The sequence below is a fragment of the Culex quinquefasciatus genome, chromosome 2, assembly GCF_015732765.1.
Source record: "Culex quinquefasciatus strain JHB chromosome 2, VPISU_Cqui_1.0_pri_paternal, whole genome shotgun sequence".
In the NCBI taxonomy this organism is placed as follows: Eukaryota; Metazoa; Arthropoda; class Insecta; order Diptera; family Culicidae; genus Culex; species Culex quinquefasciatus.
Genome location: NC_051862.1, coordinates 36,690,204 through 36,707,870, shown reverse-complemented (window position 1 = coordinate 36,707,870; position 17,667 = coordinate 36,690,204). Strand labels below are relative to the sequence as shown.

The window sequence follows — 17,667 nt, the reverse complement described above, 5'->3', positions numbered from 1 at the left end:
TGAGAACAATCTAAAATGCCTTTTTCTGCATTGATAATCATATTTAACCTGTTTGGATTCGCTTAAAAAAATTTTGACTTTTCATGAAAATACAATGTACAGCACCGCAAAAAAAAATTCTAACAAAAAAAAAGGAGAATGGGCGAATTTGGTCCAAGGATGTACACGAACGGGACCAACTTTTTTCGAAAGATCTCGCCGAGACATGAAAAAAAGTCTTCTGGACCAAATCTCTAAACCCCGGAGTTCAAAAGTTGCAAGTTGTTGAAGTTTGAGCATTTTGGGTAAAAATGTACAAAAAATCGTATTTTTGCTATTTCTAAAATCATTCATAAAATCTCTGTTTCATTATGGATTTCGATTTTCTTGACTTCATTCGACGCGTATCAGCAAAAACTATGAACTCTGATATGTCTTAGCATGATTGAAACATGATTTCTATTGTTTTTATCCGTTTGAACCGTTTGTGCAAGAGGCATCCCATATAAACAAGTCGAAACTTCACCGGGCCAGACTGCCAGTGAGTATGGAAGGCTTCAGTGCAATGTTGTAACAACTTATTGGGATGGTCTGAGTCATCCGAGAACTCCTTGGAGTTAAGACCGGTGAGTCTACCGCCGTAACAAACAAGATGTCGGCGGTTTTTGACCACTGATCATACCCGCATAGCTTCAGTGAGTGTGGTAGACTACTTTGCTAATGTGTTAGGATGTCCTGGGTCATCCAAGAACTCCCTGGAGTTATGATCTGTGGAGCTACAGCCTTAACAAGCAAGAGGTCGACGGTTTTTGACCCCGGAACATACCCGCATAGCTTCAGTCAGTATGGTAGACTGCTTTGTTAATGTGTTGGGATGTCTTTGGTCATCCTAGGACTCCCTGGAGTTATGATCTGTAGGTCTACGGCTGTTACAAGGACTCCCTGGACTGGTCCAGAACATCCCAACATAACAGCAATACAGTCTGCCATACTCACTGAATCTTTGCGGTTATGATGCGCGGTTAAAAATCGCCGACCTTTTTCTTGTTACAGTGACCCAAATATCTTAACTCCAGGGAGTCCTAGGATGACCAAAGACATCTTAACACATTAACAAAGCAGTCTACCATACTGACTGAAGCTATGCGGGTATGTTCCGGGGTCAAAAACCGTCGACCTCTTGCTTGTTACGGCTGTAGCTCCACAGATCATAACTCCAGGGAGTCCTTGGATGACCCAGGACATCCTAACATATTAGCAAAGTAGTCTACCACACCCACTGAAGCTATGCGGGTATGTTCCGTTGTCAAAACCGGTCGACATTTTGCTTGTTACGGTAGTAGACCCACAGATCTTAACTCCAGGGAGTCCTAGGAGAACCCAGGACACTCCAACACATCAGCATAGTAGTCTACCATACTCACTGAAGCCATGCGGTTATGATCAGTGGTCAAAAACCGCCGACATCTTGCTTGTTACGGCGGTAGACTCGCCGGTCTTAATTCCAAGGAGTTCTCGGATGACTCAGACCATCCCAATAAGTTATTACAACATTGCACTGAAGCCTTCCATACTCACTGAAGCAGTTTGGGTCGGATCCGGTTTCAATACCTTGAAGTTTCGACTTGTTTCTATGGGATGCCTCTTGCACAAACGGTTCAAACGGATAAAAACAAGAGAAATCATGTTTCAATCATGCTTAGACATATTAGAACTCATAGTTATTGCTGATACGCGTCGAATGAAGTCAAGATGAGCAAAATCCATAATAAAATGGAGATTTTATAAATGATTTTAGAATTAGCAAAAATACGATTTTTTGTACATTTTTACCCAAAATGCTCAAACTTCAACAACATGTAACTTTTGAACCCCGGGGTTTAGAGAGTTGGTCCGGAAGACTTTTTTTCATGCCTCGGCGAGATCTTTCGAAAAAAGTTGGTCCCGTTCGTGTACATCCTTGGACCAGCTCCCATACAAATTTGCCCGTTCTCCTTTTGCTCCATTTTTTTTAAGTGTAAAGATTCTGAGTGTATTTTCTCATCTTTAAAAAAAGTATTCAGTAATTGGCAAAAGGGGCAAAAGAATGCACCAGCCATTTTGATACATATTTTTCAACGTGTTTTTAGGTCAATTTAATGTGTTTACCAAAATAAAGTGAAAAAAATTAAGTTTGTGTAAGTTACGGGTAAAAGTCACTTTTTGGCAAATTTGATCAAACATTTTAAGATTACAAAAGTACAGTTTCACGAAATTCATGAAACCTTCTAACTGGTGTTTAGAATAGCCTATAACCTTACTTACCATTAAGAATGTTTGAAATTCTTTATCGCACGGAAAGGCTCGCACTAAAATTTCCGTACATTTTCGCATGAAAAAAAAATTGATCGCATTTTATAACTTTTATTTCTGATAGTATTTTAAATCACTGAAAAGTAATATTTCTGTCAAATCGAACCAAAAGATATCACTTATGAAAAAAAACTTATGTTTAAACCCCAAAAATTTTACATTAGCTGAATTACTACTTAATTCAAATAAGTAAATTTACCATAAATTTACCCTTATTTGAGGTAAAAAACAACCCCCAATTGAAAACAAGATAAAAAAATTCCTCGTAATTTAGTTCCTTCATCGAAATTTCAGGGCATTAAAATACTACTTTTTATCTATTAACAAAACAAATTTGAAGACATTTGGTTGTAGCTTTGCCGAGATATAGCTATTTGAAGTTAGCAGTTTCAAAAAACGGGTGCCACAGATATCTCAACATTGCTTCAATCAAATTGGCTCAAAATTTTGGTGAAGACTCGTTAAACTGGTCTCGTGTGCATGACGAAGGCCGTTTATTTTAAAAAAAGATAATTGATTTTTGTATTTTTTGAAAATTCAAAATTTCAAAATCGGGCTTTTTCATTCACACGGAATATGTCTTGGGAGTCTTCACCCAAAATTTCAGCCAATTTGGTCCTCCCATCTCGAGATATCGAGGCACCCGTAAATTAACTTGGTGTTCAGGGAAAAACGCTCAGAAAGTTAGACAGTTTGCTTTGCGCATGGCAAAACTCTGAGCTTAAATTGTATCTAACTCAGTTAAATCATGAAATACCTTCATGAAACTTTCAGGAGTGTTTGAAAATAATCTTTTAAGTTGATTTAATAAATTTTCTGTAATATGAAAAAAATGAAATGAAATTTTGTAATTTTCTACATGTATATAACCCCTTAAAATTTGGTATATAATTGACTGAAATCCGATAATTTTGTGGCAAAAATCATACATCAGAATCCTGTTTATTTGTATTCATCATTTTTGGTTCAGCCGCTCCGTAATCAGCAAACAAAAAATACGGGTAAAATTATTTTGGTCAATGAGCTCTTTAGCCAATTTTGAGCCAAATCAGGGATGTTTTATATGGACCCTGCTGGTTTAACGTGGAAACGCTGAAATATTATGATTTTTTAACTGAGTTCTTTTTAACTGATTCAATGAATTTATTTATTTAGGAACTTTCTTTTCCAGGGTTATGACACATTTTCCAGTCATACTTTTTGACTCCTTAGGAGTTCTCAAAAACGAAATTCCCTTTTTTGCCCCCCCACAGCCCCAAACCGTTGCGCCACAGTATTTCGCTGCGCGCGCGCCTTGCACGGATGCATGCATTCATGCTGCTGCTGATGCCACCACACACTGCACACTGCAACTGCATATTGATATTTAATGCATATGTAATCAGATCGCGAGCTGACTGACTGCCAATGCTTTTTTTTTGCCGCTTCTTCATTCAACGAATCGCTCAGAGGGCTTTTTTCGTTTCGTTCGTTGCATTCCGTGTTCGTCGCAATTTTTCGATCTTTGGTTTATGAGTTTTTATGCGCTATCTTGCTGGTGTTGCTGCCACCCTTTAGGTCCACGTGGGGGTTTGGGAGGGGTTGGTGGTGGTGGCAAAAGAGGGTTGGTTCGGAACATTTGCATTGGCAGCGTGTTTATCGTTTTTCGCGATGGTTTTTTTTTTTTTGTTGGCTCCCCTGCTGACTGGTCGTCACTGTTGTTGAGGAACAAATTGTGTTTACGTTTATCTGCTGGAGGTTTTTTTCTGTTTCACTCTGTTACTCGACTCATGTTGCTTTATGTGGATTGTGCCCCCCCCCCTTTATTTGGTTAGCCATTTGTAGTTTTTTTTATATTGTTTGAATGGGAAGGAAGAAGAGTGCGGAAAACTCACTTGTTTGGTGAGGAAAATCGCTTTTCAATGCGGTCGATATATTTCCAATCAAGTTTGTTTAATAGTGCAGTATTTTAAAATCAATTGAAACTAAACTTAAAGTTTTTTTTCTTCCCAAAAAATCATTATAAACGTCATTTTTGAAGCATCGAACTTCACTTTGACCTAAATTTGCCCTCGGGGACCCATTCCCAGAACTTCCAAAAGTCCCGAACGTCCCAAACTGGTACCCTTTGATCATATATAATTACCGACCACATGCGATATTCCGTTCTGTTCTCTTTTGCGGAGAGATCCCTTTGCCTTGATTCGCCGACCGTCGACGGCCAACGTTTGATCTGTGGCGCCAGGCCAGTTCTACCGTCAACCACACCTTCTGGGACACACCCCGTTAAGGATGGTGGCTGAACTGTGGAGGATTCACATGTGAAACTCGCTCCCAGAGGTGTGGCAATCTTTGAGAAGTCGCGAAGGTAAGCGAAGGAAACCATAATTTAACGATCGAGAGGGTTGGAAAATTATCGGTGAATCAGTTGCTACAATGTTTACGAAATGAGCATGATAAGATGGATTAATTTTAATTTCTTGATAATGTGTTTTTAATGAAGCTGTACCATTTCAGGGGTGACTTTTTGTAAAAACAGCCAAACTGATCAATGTTATCAATCATAATTTTTATTTTAAGACTTGTAAAAACAATATTTATCAATCGTCCATGATCAAATCAAAAGAAGAAAAAATACAAAGAACTAAGATAACGAACATATTCATACAGTCAAAAGTCCTACTTTGTAAACTAAATTACGATTTTTTTACATATAAAACTCCGCTGACGATTGTCATAAGTACTTTATTTTGTTTTTTTTAATCAATCAAAATTATGGGAAATAAAACAATTTTCAGACTGAGCGACTGAGTGCAGAAATAAATCACGATTCTCTGCTAAATGTTATTCGTTATTTTTCTTATCCTTCCAATACTCAATTTTTGTTATGAATTTTATTATTTTTTCCGTGATCAGGAGGTTAAATTGAGCAACTTTTTTTTCTCTTGTTCTCTTCTCTTGTTGTCCCGCCCGTGTGGATCAATCGGACCGCGCACTGGACTTACAATCCAGAGGTTGCTGGTGCGAATCCCGCGGCGGGCGCTCTAAAATTCTTTCCGGCGCCGTCGCTCCGTGCCGTATTCAATTACTTAGGAACCCCGGGCGGCGAAGTCCTTGTAGTAAAAATGGAAGACACTAGTGGTTGGTACTAGCAATAGTGGCCAATAGCTTTAAAGTCAACTTCGTTTTTAACATCTCTTGTTTGTTTTATTTTGTTTCATGATTTGTATTTTAATTTGCATTTATCTTTTTTAGTTGATGTTTGTTTCTGATAGTATTTGGCTTATTTTACCTCTTACCTTTATGTTTTTTTTCAGATTTTTGAAGTCACTTTTTCTAGTTATGTTCCACATTTTCTACCAAAGACATTTTTACATAAAATATAGAAAACTTCAGGGAAATACAACAGCCAAAGTTGACCACGAATATTTACATTTTGAAAAATATTGGCAAAACAACAAAACAATATCAAACCCAAAAATTTGCTTGAATTTTAATTGTTTTCCAATGCTTTTTAAAGATCCAAAATTAGATGAAATTATTATTTTATTGCAATTTTTTAGATCGGAGCGAATGTCGGGTTGGAAAGGGTTAACGTCCCCAATTATTTACATTGAAAAATCGGATTGATCTTGACCAATCTTCTAAAAATCAAACCAAAAATCAAATTATTCGCTCTACAGCATTGCCTTGGCGTTCTCGATTCGTATTTACAAAGTTTTTGCAATAAAAATTACAAGTTTAAAAATATTATATAATTATTTTTTGCCCACTAACATTCAGGAATATTTTGAAGGAAAGGTTGGGATGGCGGAATAAAAACTTGAAGTTAAATTTGCAATGGCCCGAGAAACACAAATTGAAAATATTTGTTTAAAATGAAAAAAAAAACCTTTTGGGATATTGCAGTTTTGGAAAGTACACTAAATTTCTCATAAAATGACGTGTCGCCAACGTGTCGTACGATTGTTTTAAGTTAAGTTACGAAAAAGACAGAATTAGGCACCACCCTCAAATAACGTATCATTTTAAGGGGAAGGAGTGGGGGTCTGAGGGTGTTTCCAATTCATAAAAAAAAATGTTAAATTTTGAGTTTTTTTTTTAAATGCTATGAAGAGGAGTTAGCTTACAAATCATAAAAAAATAATGTTACGTTTATCTGAATGAAGCTACTTATTTTTTTAATGTTGAAAAAATGAAGGAGTAACATCACCCCGCCGTCACGAGATATCTAAAAATAGACATTTGACTTGTGATCAAAAGGCCTGGAAAACTTTGACAACAAACAAAAACTTCGATTTTGTTTGAGTTGATTGGGGATGTCCCAAAACCGATGGAAAAATTTAGAGATAAATGAGTCGTTACATGACAGGCAAACTAAAAAAAAATAATAATAATAATACTGAACTGAAAAGAAGATTTTTGGTTTATACTTAAATGAATTTCATATAGTCAGTTCTAATGAACACTTTTTGGAGTTCTTTTCGGATCAGCAAAAACCTTGTTTGCTGTTATAGGATAGGTCACAACATTTTTTTATTTAAATTTAGGCTGGTACAAATATTTTTAAAAGTTTTTGTCACCCCCTTCGAAATTGGCCCAAAAAATTAGGGGGCAAAAAAGTATTTTTACAATAAACTTCAAATTTCAATGAAAATTCAAGTGCAACCAGCTGAAATCAAATTAAAATACATTCTTCTGCGTTTAAAATCATTTTAGCATGTTTGGGTTTATTAAAAAATCTAAAATGCATTTTAAAACACTTTTTTCATTTAAATGTGAAGACTATGGCTTGTCATTTAAATTTTTATATTTTTTTATTTTTTTGCCCCACCCTTGACCTCGGCTAGGGCCGAGGGAAAAAAACTTTTTTAAATATTTGCATCGGCCTTATCAAATAACTTTCAAAAGTGGAGTGAAAACAATTACATCAAAGTATGGGTTTAATGGGAACGATGAAGAAAAAATAATAAAAATAAAGGAAATCTTTTGTTTGAACTTTATTTTCTTGTGATATTTTCAAGCAAATCCAATGCTTGTAAATGTTAACAATTGTGTAACATTCTGCTAAATAGAAGGAAAATAGTTGCAAAGGCAACTCTTAAAAGTTACAATAACACTTAATTTAAGAAAAAAGATAGAAAATCTGCATAAAAATTTAACTTTTTTAGTTGTTGTATATTGGCTAATAACATTTAATTTCATATAAATTTACAAAAGAGACAGAGATCGAAAAAAAAAACAATATTTCTATTTTTTTTAAATGAAAATAAATTTAATAAGGTCGTCTAATCCCAAATGTGAGCATTACGCATTACGTAATTTTCTGGAATTCTCTTAAAAATGGAGGTCGTGCAGCCTTTCCCTCACGAAATATAAAAAATACCTCGTCGGATTCAAGTTCAGAGAACAATATTTTTACATAGCTCGAAAAATTGTAGATTGATTGTTGACAACTTTTTTCGATAATGTGTCAGTTGTTCGGGAATAACCCGAGTAATGCCAAATCTTTACAATCAAAGGACTTTTCATACAAATGTTCAAAATTTATTGAATATTATTTAATAAACAAAACGGTTATGGACACAGATGAACACTTTCCTTAAATTGAAAAAAGGCAAACGTAAAGAAAATTTAAATTGGATTCAACTCAAGTACACATATCGTTATCAAAATTGAATGTTTTTTTCAATTTGCAACATGATTTTTAATTTGAGATATGTTTTGAGAGATTTTCGCTTTTGGATTTCAGCCCTGAAATTTGAAAGAAGACTTTTTCGGGCGGGCCAATTGTGCATTTTGCCTTGGAATGGACAAAGCATCTTTTATTCAAATTAAAATAGGTTTATAACTTTTTTTTATAAGAATCAATTATGTATTTTTTATTATAATGTTATGTTACTGCACTTCGATCTAACCAATAACTGCAGCATCCAATATGAATTGAAGGAAATGCACTCATATAGATTGCGGTTTATCAAGTCAGCATCTCCACGTGATTCATCATGCTCGGCCAACCACAACTTCCATAACCGCAATACCAGATGATGTGATGGCCATTGGTTTTAGGATTTTGAGCTGCTCAATTTTTTTTATGAATATTTCTACTATATTTAACCATATAGCTGGAATTTGAATTGCCTTGAAAATTTGAAAAAAATCAATCTTCTTAGTTTACATGAATTGTTTTAAATGTAATTTCAATATAGTTTAATCATTCCAATTCTGAGTGCCTCTCGCAATCCCTGACCAACGGTTTCCAGAAACCGACGAGGAAACGGCGGGAAACCGTCCAAAGCAAACACCGCGTGTTCCCGGCCACAAAGTCAGTGTACTACTCAGCCTGGTCGTGTGTGGTTTCGGTCGTACCTACCATACAATCCGGTCCACAAGCCTCAACACCGACTGTCTGAACCCTGGGTCTGGCCGTCTGCTGAGGAGGGGCTCTTTACTTCGAACGAACGAACATGTTGTTAGTATTATTGTTATAGCCTGTTTTGCTTGCGCACATACACACAGCACACAGGGCACACACACACACATGTGATGACTTAAATATTTATGTTAATATTTAACTTACATAAAGTTATTTACCATTCTGTTTAATCAATGAAATCTGTTCAAACATTTCGCCGAGGAGAGAGAGAAGCAAAAATACGACGACTCGGGGTTTGCAGACCTCGTCGTCGTCGTCGTTGCCGTCATCATTGACATTGAGGATTGGGGAACAGATTGAGGAAGCAGGTGGAAGTTTAGGAAAAACCACATGTACTTGTTTGCATACTGAAGGCATAGGGTTTAATTTCTGGCTAAGTTCAAAAAAGGAAAATATAGAGAATTTTCTCAGCTTTTCAAAAAAAAGTTTTTTTCAAAAAATGGGACTATTTTCAAAAAAGTTACCTAAAAATGGCTATAACTTGAAAACGGTGCACTTTATCAAAATTTCACTGAAGTACTTTTTGATTGCAAATTTGATTTTAAATCGAAAAATGAAGTTTAAAAATGTTGGTGATCAATATTTCGATATTTTGAAAAAATCAGTATTGATTCAAAAATTTATAACTCGTTCAAAGATTTTTTGCACAACCTGGAAATTTCTGAAAAGTTGGCATTTGATGTCCCCGAAAACATACAAAATAGTTTGAAAAAATAAAAATGTTTTTTTCAAAATAAGTTTTAGTGACAAAAAGTTAAATAAAAAATCACCATTTTTTAACGTGTATCATTTTTTTTCGAGGTAGTCTTTTTCCATACCTACAACTTTGAGAAGATACCATATCGATCAAAAAATTCCTTCAAAAGATACAAATTTTTGAAATTTCTTGCATTATTTTTGTATTGACAACTGCCAAATTTGTATGGAAAATCAAATGGACAAACTAATGATGCAAAATGACTTCTTTGGGCATACCGAAAGCACCATAAAAATTTCAGCTGGATTAAAAAAACAAACATTTAAATTAAAAAAAAAGATAGGCTTTGTAGAGAACTGCTCATGAGCTAAAAAAAATTACGAAAAACGGGGTTTATTTTGTTGAATGAATTTTGTAATATTTCTGATAAAAAATAGGGTTTTTCGAAATTCTGATCACGCCGCTTATTCAATTTTACAATTTGACTGTTTTTCTGAACATTTTCAACAATTGTCAAAAATATGGATTTCAAAAAATTTTGACCAAAAAAAAACCATCTTTCATATCTTATAGCTCAAAAATTAGTACTTTATGTCTACTAAAACATATAAAAAATGAAAGTAAAAACGATCAGAACATCACTCCTCGAGATTCATTTTTTTATGTTTTTATTGCACTTTTCTATGGACAAATTTTTATGATGCGACTTATGAAGAAACTTATGATACAAAATGGCCTATTTGGACATAAAGAATCGATTGATAACTTTTTATATAAACATATTAAAAAATATATAAAACGTATATATAAAACGAAAAATTTAGTTTTTTTCTGTGTACCTTTTTTTTTGAAAAGTCCTAATCATAACCTGAACAACTTCCCGAAGATACGAAATCCATAAGAAAATCCCTTTTCAAGGTAAAGATTTTCAACATGCTAATTTTGTATGTGCTCGCCTGATAAAATGGAGGCTTATTTAAAAACTAATTACGCAAAATGGCTTTTTGACACATGAAGAGCTTGAGCAAAGTTTTATTCAAATCAAAATATTTACTCTTTCATGATGTAATTTTATCTCAATTTAGACTGAAAAAGTGACGTTTCACCAAAAACTTGATAAAATTACACATTTTCAGTGGTAAAATTTCACACTTTTCCCCAGAACCATGATTTTTTTACTGTGTAAGATTTCTGTTTTTGTACATAGACAATGCTTAAATTTTTTAATAAGTGAGTTAAATTAGGAAAATTTGGAACAAATTTGAGTGTTTTTTTTTTTTTATTTTTGCAATTTTTCTTTAAATCAATATTTTTACCTAAATTGCAAACAGTGTTACCCTTTACTCTGTTGAGTTAGCCGATTTGTACAAATTTTAGCAGACAAATGTGTAATGTGTAATGACGAAGTTGACAACTGGCATAACAAAAACCAAACTGACTAAATATTTGCAGGAGGTCTGAGAAATACAGTATTGCGCAAAAACATTCAAAAGTAAATAACATCGGCTACGTTTCGTTTTCCAAAATGTGTTGAGTTGTCATTTAAACCAGCTTTTTTATCGGTTTCGAATTCAAATATTATTTTACGAAAAATATTACCAATGTTAACGATGACTCTTCTTTTGTAATCATGTTTTTTGTTTCTAAATCATACAAGATTACTATATCTAGGCATACAAACCGAACTAGCTGTCACTTTAAAAATAAACATAACCTACATTTCTCTCCCACGTTGCCTCCAACTTAACCATGCGAGAGTATAGATGTCACTGTATCTATCACGGTGCAGTTTGCTTTCTAGTTTGTTTGTCACACACTCATCACTCATATTCTAGACGTGATGTGAACTAAAATAAAACACTTTGCGTTGTCATGACGATAATTTTCTTTCCACTCACGATAGAACATAAACAATGCACACTTTGACGCATATGAATTGATGGTGATCAGAATGTGTCATCAAGTGCATTGTTTTTCATGAGAACTTTTAAAACATTTTCGTGTACTTTTGTTTTGAAAGCAATTTTCAAACACGATAAATTACATGATTTTCTAAATTTTTCAGGAAAGTTTTCCCCCCTTTCAAATGACCTCATGACGAGCACACCCCGCGCCAAGAACCAAAGCCAATCCGCGGCTATATTTGCACTCGCATTTAACGTTGATTTATTTACTTTACCCATCGACTAATTTGTTTATTTTACTTTTACGAATGTTGTTTCCCCCTTTTTTCCAGACCAAGCTCCCTTTCTTCTTGCTTCTTATTTTTACTTGCGTGTCTTATTATTCTTCTTCTTTTCTGCAGCGTTCGCGTCAAGCGCCGCGAGTTGTTTAATGTTTACTTAAGACACTCTCTTCTTCCTCTTCTTGATTCTTCATAATCCTCACCTCGCAGGATGAGCCAAGACTTGTTCGTCGGACCAAGTCAAGTGCTAGATGGGGTTGCCGTTGTTGTTGTTGTTGTTGTTAGTGTTGGTGCCGAGCAAGCTGAAAGGATGAGTGTTAAACGCGCGTGTTGTTTTCCACTCTTTTTGCCACCCTCTCTCTCTCGCTCTTTTCTTGTCTGATGTTTGGTTTGGTTTGTTTGGTTTTTCGGAGGAAGTTTACTTATTTATCAACCAGCGCGCACAACCATCAGTCACGGAGTCACGGAGAGTTGCTAAAAGTCACAGTTTGCTTTTGAGCTTTGGGGCGAGGGTCTTTGCAGCTTACTGGCACGTTGTTTTTTGATTTTTGTTTTGTAGAAGTTGCTTATTTCACAATGAATTACATATTGATTGAAACTTTTCAAACAAAAAAAAGTTAAAGACAGTTTAATTCCAAAATATGTGATGTTTTATATTTTTCCGGGCAGACGGTAATATCAAAATTCATACCAATTCAATTACAAATACTGTTAAAATTACAGAAAGTGTTATGAAATCTACTTGAAAAATCAATTTTTGTATAAGAGCAACTCTCTACGAAATCGGCCGATTTCGACCATTTTTATGTTAAGTATTTTTTAATTTGACTTAAACTTTGTGGGGGCCTTCCCTATGACCAAATAAGTTGTAGGTTTGTTGAGGACTTTTGAGAAAAAATAGGTACACGGAAAAAAAATTGAAGATTTTTTAATCAACTTTTTTTTCCACTAATACTCAATTCCCCAAAATACGCATTTTTTGATTTTCGAGATTTTTTGATATGTTTTAGGGGACAAAAATCCGCAACTTTTGAGCCATGGTCAAAAAATCTGCCGCCGAGTTAAGAATTTTTGAAAAAACAGTGATTTTTGGAAAAAACGAAGTTTCATGCAAAAACAAGTTTGGCATTATTTTTTAATGCAGAATTGAAATTTCCAATCGACTTACAGATTTTTTGATAAAGAGCTCCGTTTTCAAGATATAGCCACCGAAAGTTTGATTTTAGCGAAATATTTGCAGTTTTTCAATTTTTAAAAATAGTGACCATAAGTGACCATTTCTAAAAATATTTTTTTTGAGAAGTTCAAAAAATTTGCTATAAAATTGTCTAAGAGACATTGAAGATTGGACCTCGGGTTGTTGAGATAGAGCCGCTTTAAGAAAAAGAAACACGAAAATTGAAGTTTTCTTAATCTCACCAAAATAACCCACCATTTTCTAATGACGATATCTCAGCAATTAATGGTCCGATTATCAATATTAATACATGAAACATACGTGATTTTTTTTCGATCTTTTCGAAAAAAATATTTTGAAAATTTTCGAATCAAGTCTAACATTTTATTATATGAAAATTCGAATTTGTCAAAATTTCCATTCTCTAAATCCGCTAAATTTGAGTTTCCAACCTAAAATATTACTCCAAAAATGTATTTTTTTTATATAAAATTGCGCCATTTAAAAATTCGAGAATTTTTGACTTTTTTTGCATTTATGAATTTTTAAATGTTGAATCTATGAATTTTTGAATTGGATATTACCGAAAGTCTAGATTTTTAATATAATTATACAGCATTCCACGTCAAACAGGACGTCTCCAAATCAAAATTGCTCCGATTTGGCTCAAATTTGGAGAAGGGGTTCGTTGCCGCAAATAATAAGGCCCGTATTTTTTTTTTTTGGCGATTAAGGTGGTCCTATCCGAAATAGGGTGGTCCATAAAATTGCGTTTTCCGTCGATTTTCGCAAAAAACACATTTTTCAAAAAATCATACCTCCGGAACGGTTGAACCAATTTTGAAGCGCCACAATTCAAAAGATAGGTTATTAGTTGGGCTTTTATGAAAAAATATGTTGAGGTCCAGTACGGGAATAGACCTAATGTGTTTCTATTTTTGTCTTAAATGTTTTAAGCATGTCATGATCACTCTGGCTGACCATGATTAGCTCTTAAAATTTTATGGAGACTTGCACATAAATGTTGTGCGTCCTTCATTAAAAAAAAAAACAACTTTAATGTTGCTAATGTCTTGGTTACGTAGCACACTAATATTTGACATACAATAGATAAGTGATTCTCAACCGGTTAGGAATTCCCCTCGTGGGGGAATGCAATAGATGCAATAGAAATCCAATGTGTTTTTGTAAAAAATATATGTATCTTTATATGTATTTTTTAAACTTTAAAGGCTTGCAATATATTCGAAATATTTGTGAATTTCATTAATAAAATTTTTATTTCCTTAGATTGCATTTTGCAGGTGTTTTAACAATAAATCTGACAAAAACTAAAATTCAAAAATGTTAATCGAAAAGAATAAAAATATCCGGGAAATTCAGCCAAGGGGGTAATGGATCAATAAAGGTTGAGAAACACTGCAATAGATCCATACATTTATCCTAAATTACCGTTATTTTCATAAAGAGTCAACGACGTGGAGTCAGTTTAACACATGATCTAAAAGACTAAGCTGTTTAAGTAGAGACGGCGCGAAATTTTAATTAATTCTTTTTCTACAATTAAGGTTTGTTTATTTTAAAATTTCACAATTTGCTGTTTTTAAGCTAAAATTGTCATCATTTCATTTAGTGCGTCCATCCCGGGAATTCCCGGGACAAAAATCCCGGGATTTTTCCAAAACCGGGAATTCCCGAATCCCGGGAATTTTCATAATTTGTCCCGGGAATTCCCGAAATTGAAAAAAAACAAATTTTGGTCTGAAAATTCAAATTTTGTTGTAAAAATAGATGAACAGTAAAATACATAGTAATCGATACGAACTTTAAAGCATTAAAATTTGTATTCGGCATATATCAGCTTTAATTTGACTGATAAGAGAAAATTATTTATAATTTAGTCATAGATCCGCAAAATGCCTGGCGCAATAAATATTTTCTATTTAATTTTTCGTATTTTTGAAGACTATTTATCATATTTATATTTATGATATTATAATTGAAAATTATCATCTTAAATTATTTTTCATTAAACTCCGGATTTTGGGGCAAGTAACGAAATAAGACAGCTATTTAAGAAAAAAAAATGCATCGTGTTTTGAATAACATTGGTTAAAACAGGGACAGAAAAAAAATTTAGTACACCGATTTCCAAATGTATTCACGCAGAAAAATAAGGCATATTTGAATCAACAAAATGTTTTGTTGATTTGAAAATCATATTTTTTGTTGAATCAACGCTAAACGTCAAAGCAGCTTTTTCAAAACAACAAAAGACTTTTGTAGAATCGAGAAAATCAAGGTTTGTTTCAACGCAAAATCGGCGTTGATTATATTCAACAAAAATTTTGTTGATTCAAGCCTCGTACAGGCTGATTCTACAAAACTTTTTTCTGCGTGTTGCTCTGAAATCTCCTGTACCTTTTCAGCCTGTATTCCTGATTTTCCCTAGTTGACGGTAGTAACTTAAAGAGAATTATTAAAATATGTTTTATATAAAATAAAACATTCAACAGTTATCTAAAATTTTGCATTGACTGTTTTTTTTAAATATGAAGGACAATAGCTTATAGGAACTTTTTTTTCAAAAAAAAAAAACTCTTGTGTTGTTGTCGCTTCTCGTTTTTGTAGATATTTTCAAAGAAATTTGTCTAGCTTTTCTAGTTATGGCATTTATTAAAATATATAGAAGAAATTTATTTATAAAACACTTATTTAATTTGAATAACATTGAAAATTCAAATTTGAACTTTTTTTTAAATAAAAAAAAACAATTTTTAATTCTTTTAAGTTATTTAAAAACTGTCGTCCTTGTTTAGATTGAAGTGCAGATTGTCACCAATTATTATTATTGAGCTTGAAAACATATCAAATATTATGAAAACATACATTTTATGACTGCTTAAAAAATTTCCCGGGATCCCGGGAATTCCCGGGATTTCAAAAATATTTTTCCCGTTTCCCGGGAAATTCAAAACCCGGGAAAATTGGAGGCCCTAATTTCATTTAAACGCCATCAAAGTAAAACTTAGATGCCAAACAAACATCACATTGAGTGGCAAAAATAGAGAAATTAAAAAGATCTGAAAACCGCATCAGAAGCCATTACGAGCGCGTGATTTAAATTCATAATGGAAATGAGATAAAAGCAACAAAAAAGTTACACAGTAAAAGAAAAAAAAACAAGTACACCAATAAAACGGAATATAGCAATAAAAAAAGCGCGTGGGGTACACAGAAGAGAAGTAGAAAACAAAGCAAAACAAACCTCTTCTATAATTACAACCTTGTAAAAGGAGAAGCAAAGATGAAACCGTGTAGAGGGAAAGGGGTGCAACATGAAACACACCGTGCTACCCACGGAGGAGTCGAAACAGTTTTAAAGACAATCAAATCAAAACCGCGCGCGCGATGGTTTGAGGAAGATATGGAGGAAAACAAAAAATAATAAAACGGGAGTGACAGACAACGGAGTGAAAATACAAAAAGAAAAGATGAAGCAGCGCGATAAAAAATATATACAAATAGAATGAAATAGTGTACACAGCGTATTACAACACGCGGAGGAAAATTGAAAGAGTGAAGAAGAGAAGCGAAGGGAAAGAAGAGAAAAGAAGCAAAGTATCGAACAATACCAGACGCTCGAAACAACAAACAGATCTCTTCACGCAGATACTCCAAAGAACCGCGGCGGGGTAACGAGTAAGTGAGTGAAAGAAGATTTGAATAGCAGCACCCCGGGAACAATGTCTTCTGTTGTGTGAGTATGTGTTTGTAGATATTAATAACAAACTGTTTCGACGAGTTGAGTAAAGTTGCACTTGGGTAGCGACGGAGAGAGGCAAGAGGAACAAAAGAGACAAAACAATAATGGCTTTCTTTCAAAACTGTATACATTGGCAAGTTGAACAAAATTATTTACCTGTTTATTGAAAATTACTTTCTTAGTATTCTTTTTGTAAAATTTTAAGAAATTCCCATTGTTTCATGTGTTTTATAGTGCTGATATGCCAACATTAGGTGCACGATGGAAATAAATTCCGCTACCCATTGTTTCACATAATAATTAAAAAAATGTCTGAAATTATCAAAATCATTAACTAGTTCAAAATTATTAAACGGTCAGCCATAAATTCCGCCGCTACCGTGGCTGTGATGTGACGCGGAGATTAAATGTCACTCCCAATTAACCTCTCCATCATTTCAGTTCCCCTCCGGGCGCTGCCCATTCTCCAGCAGGCGTTCTCCGACCCGTAGTCTGAGTGCGACTAACTTGACGAACCTAACTAACAACAAAGTCATTCCAATTTATGGCCGCGCAGCTGTCGAAGGTCAGGTTCTCCCCTTCCCTCCCCCTTGGGCGCACTGGAGGAAGGGAGAAATCAATTATCATCGCTGGCAGACCGGCGGCGGTTGAGCGGAGTTTTTGGAGCCCCCAGGGACGTGGCGTGGTCCAATATCCACTGCTGCTTCGATTATAACTGAGCCATAAATTTGTAATTGCTAGATCAGCTGTCGATCTATAATAAATAAACACACGCGCTAGCACCAGCACCGGAGTGGGTATTTCCGTTGGACACCCCGCGGTTGGACACTTTTGGACAGGGGGAGGAGAGAACTCAGGGTCTGGGCTTTATTAAGGCTTGGTTAAGGCTGCGGGTCGATTAAGCCAGCTGAAGCTGAAGTTGTTTACGGACATGGGCTTTAAAGATTGTATCGAATAAAAAATATCTGCAAAGAGACTAACTTTCTTTTAAATAAACTGTGTTTTCATTAGTGAATAATACATTAACAAAAATAAGTCGAACGAATTATGAAGATTAAAAAACACAATTAAAGTTTAAAAAGTTCTACTTTTCAGC

The 17,667-nt window shown here is 34.3% G+C and overlaps 1 long non-coding RNA gene across 1 annotated transcript; it reads right to left on the bottom strand.

Moving 5' to 3' along the window:
* Positions 1-16,709: 16,709 nt before the first annotated feature.
* Positions 16,710-17,071, bottom strand: LOC119767756. Its single transcript, XR_005277693.1, has 2 exons — positions 16,951-17,071; positions 16,710-16,883 (listed from the first exon to the last, which is right to left on the bottom strand). It is a non-coding gene; the product is annotated as an uncharacterized LOC119767756 (long non-coding RNA).
* Positions 17,072-17,667: the final 596 nt, after the last annotated feature.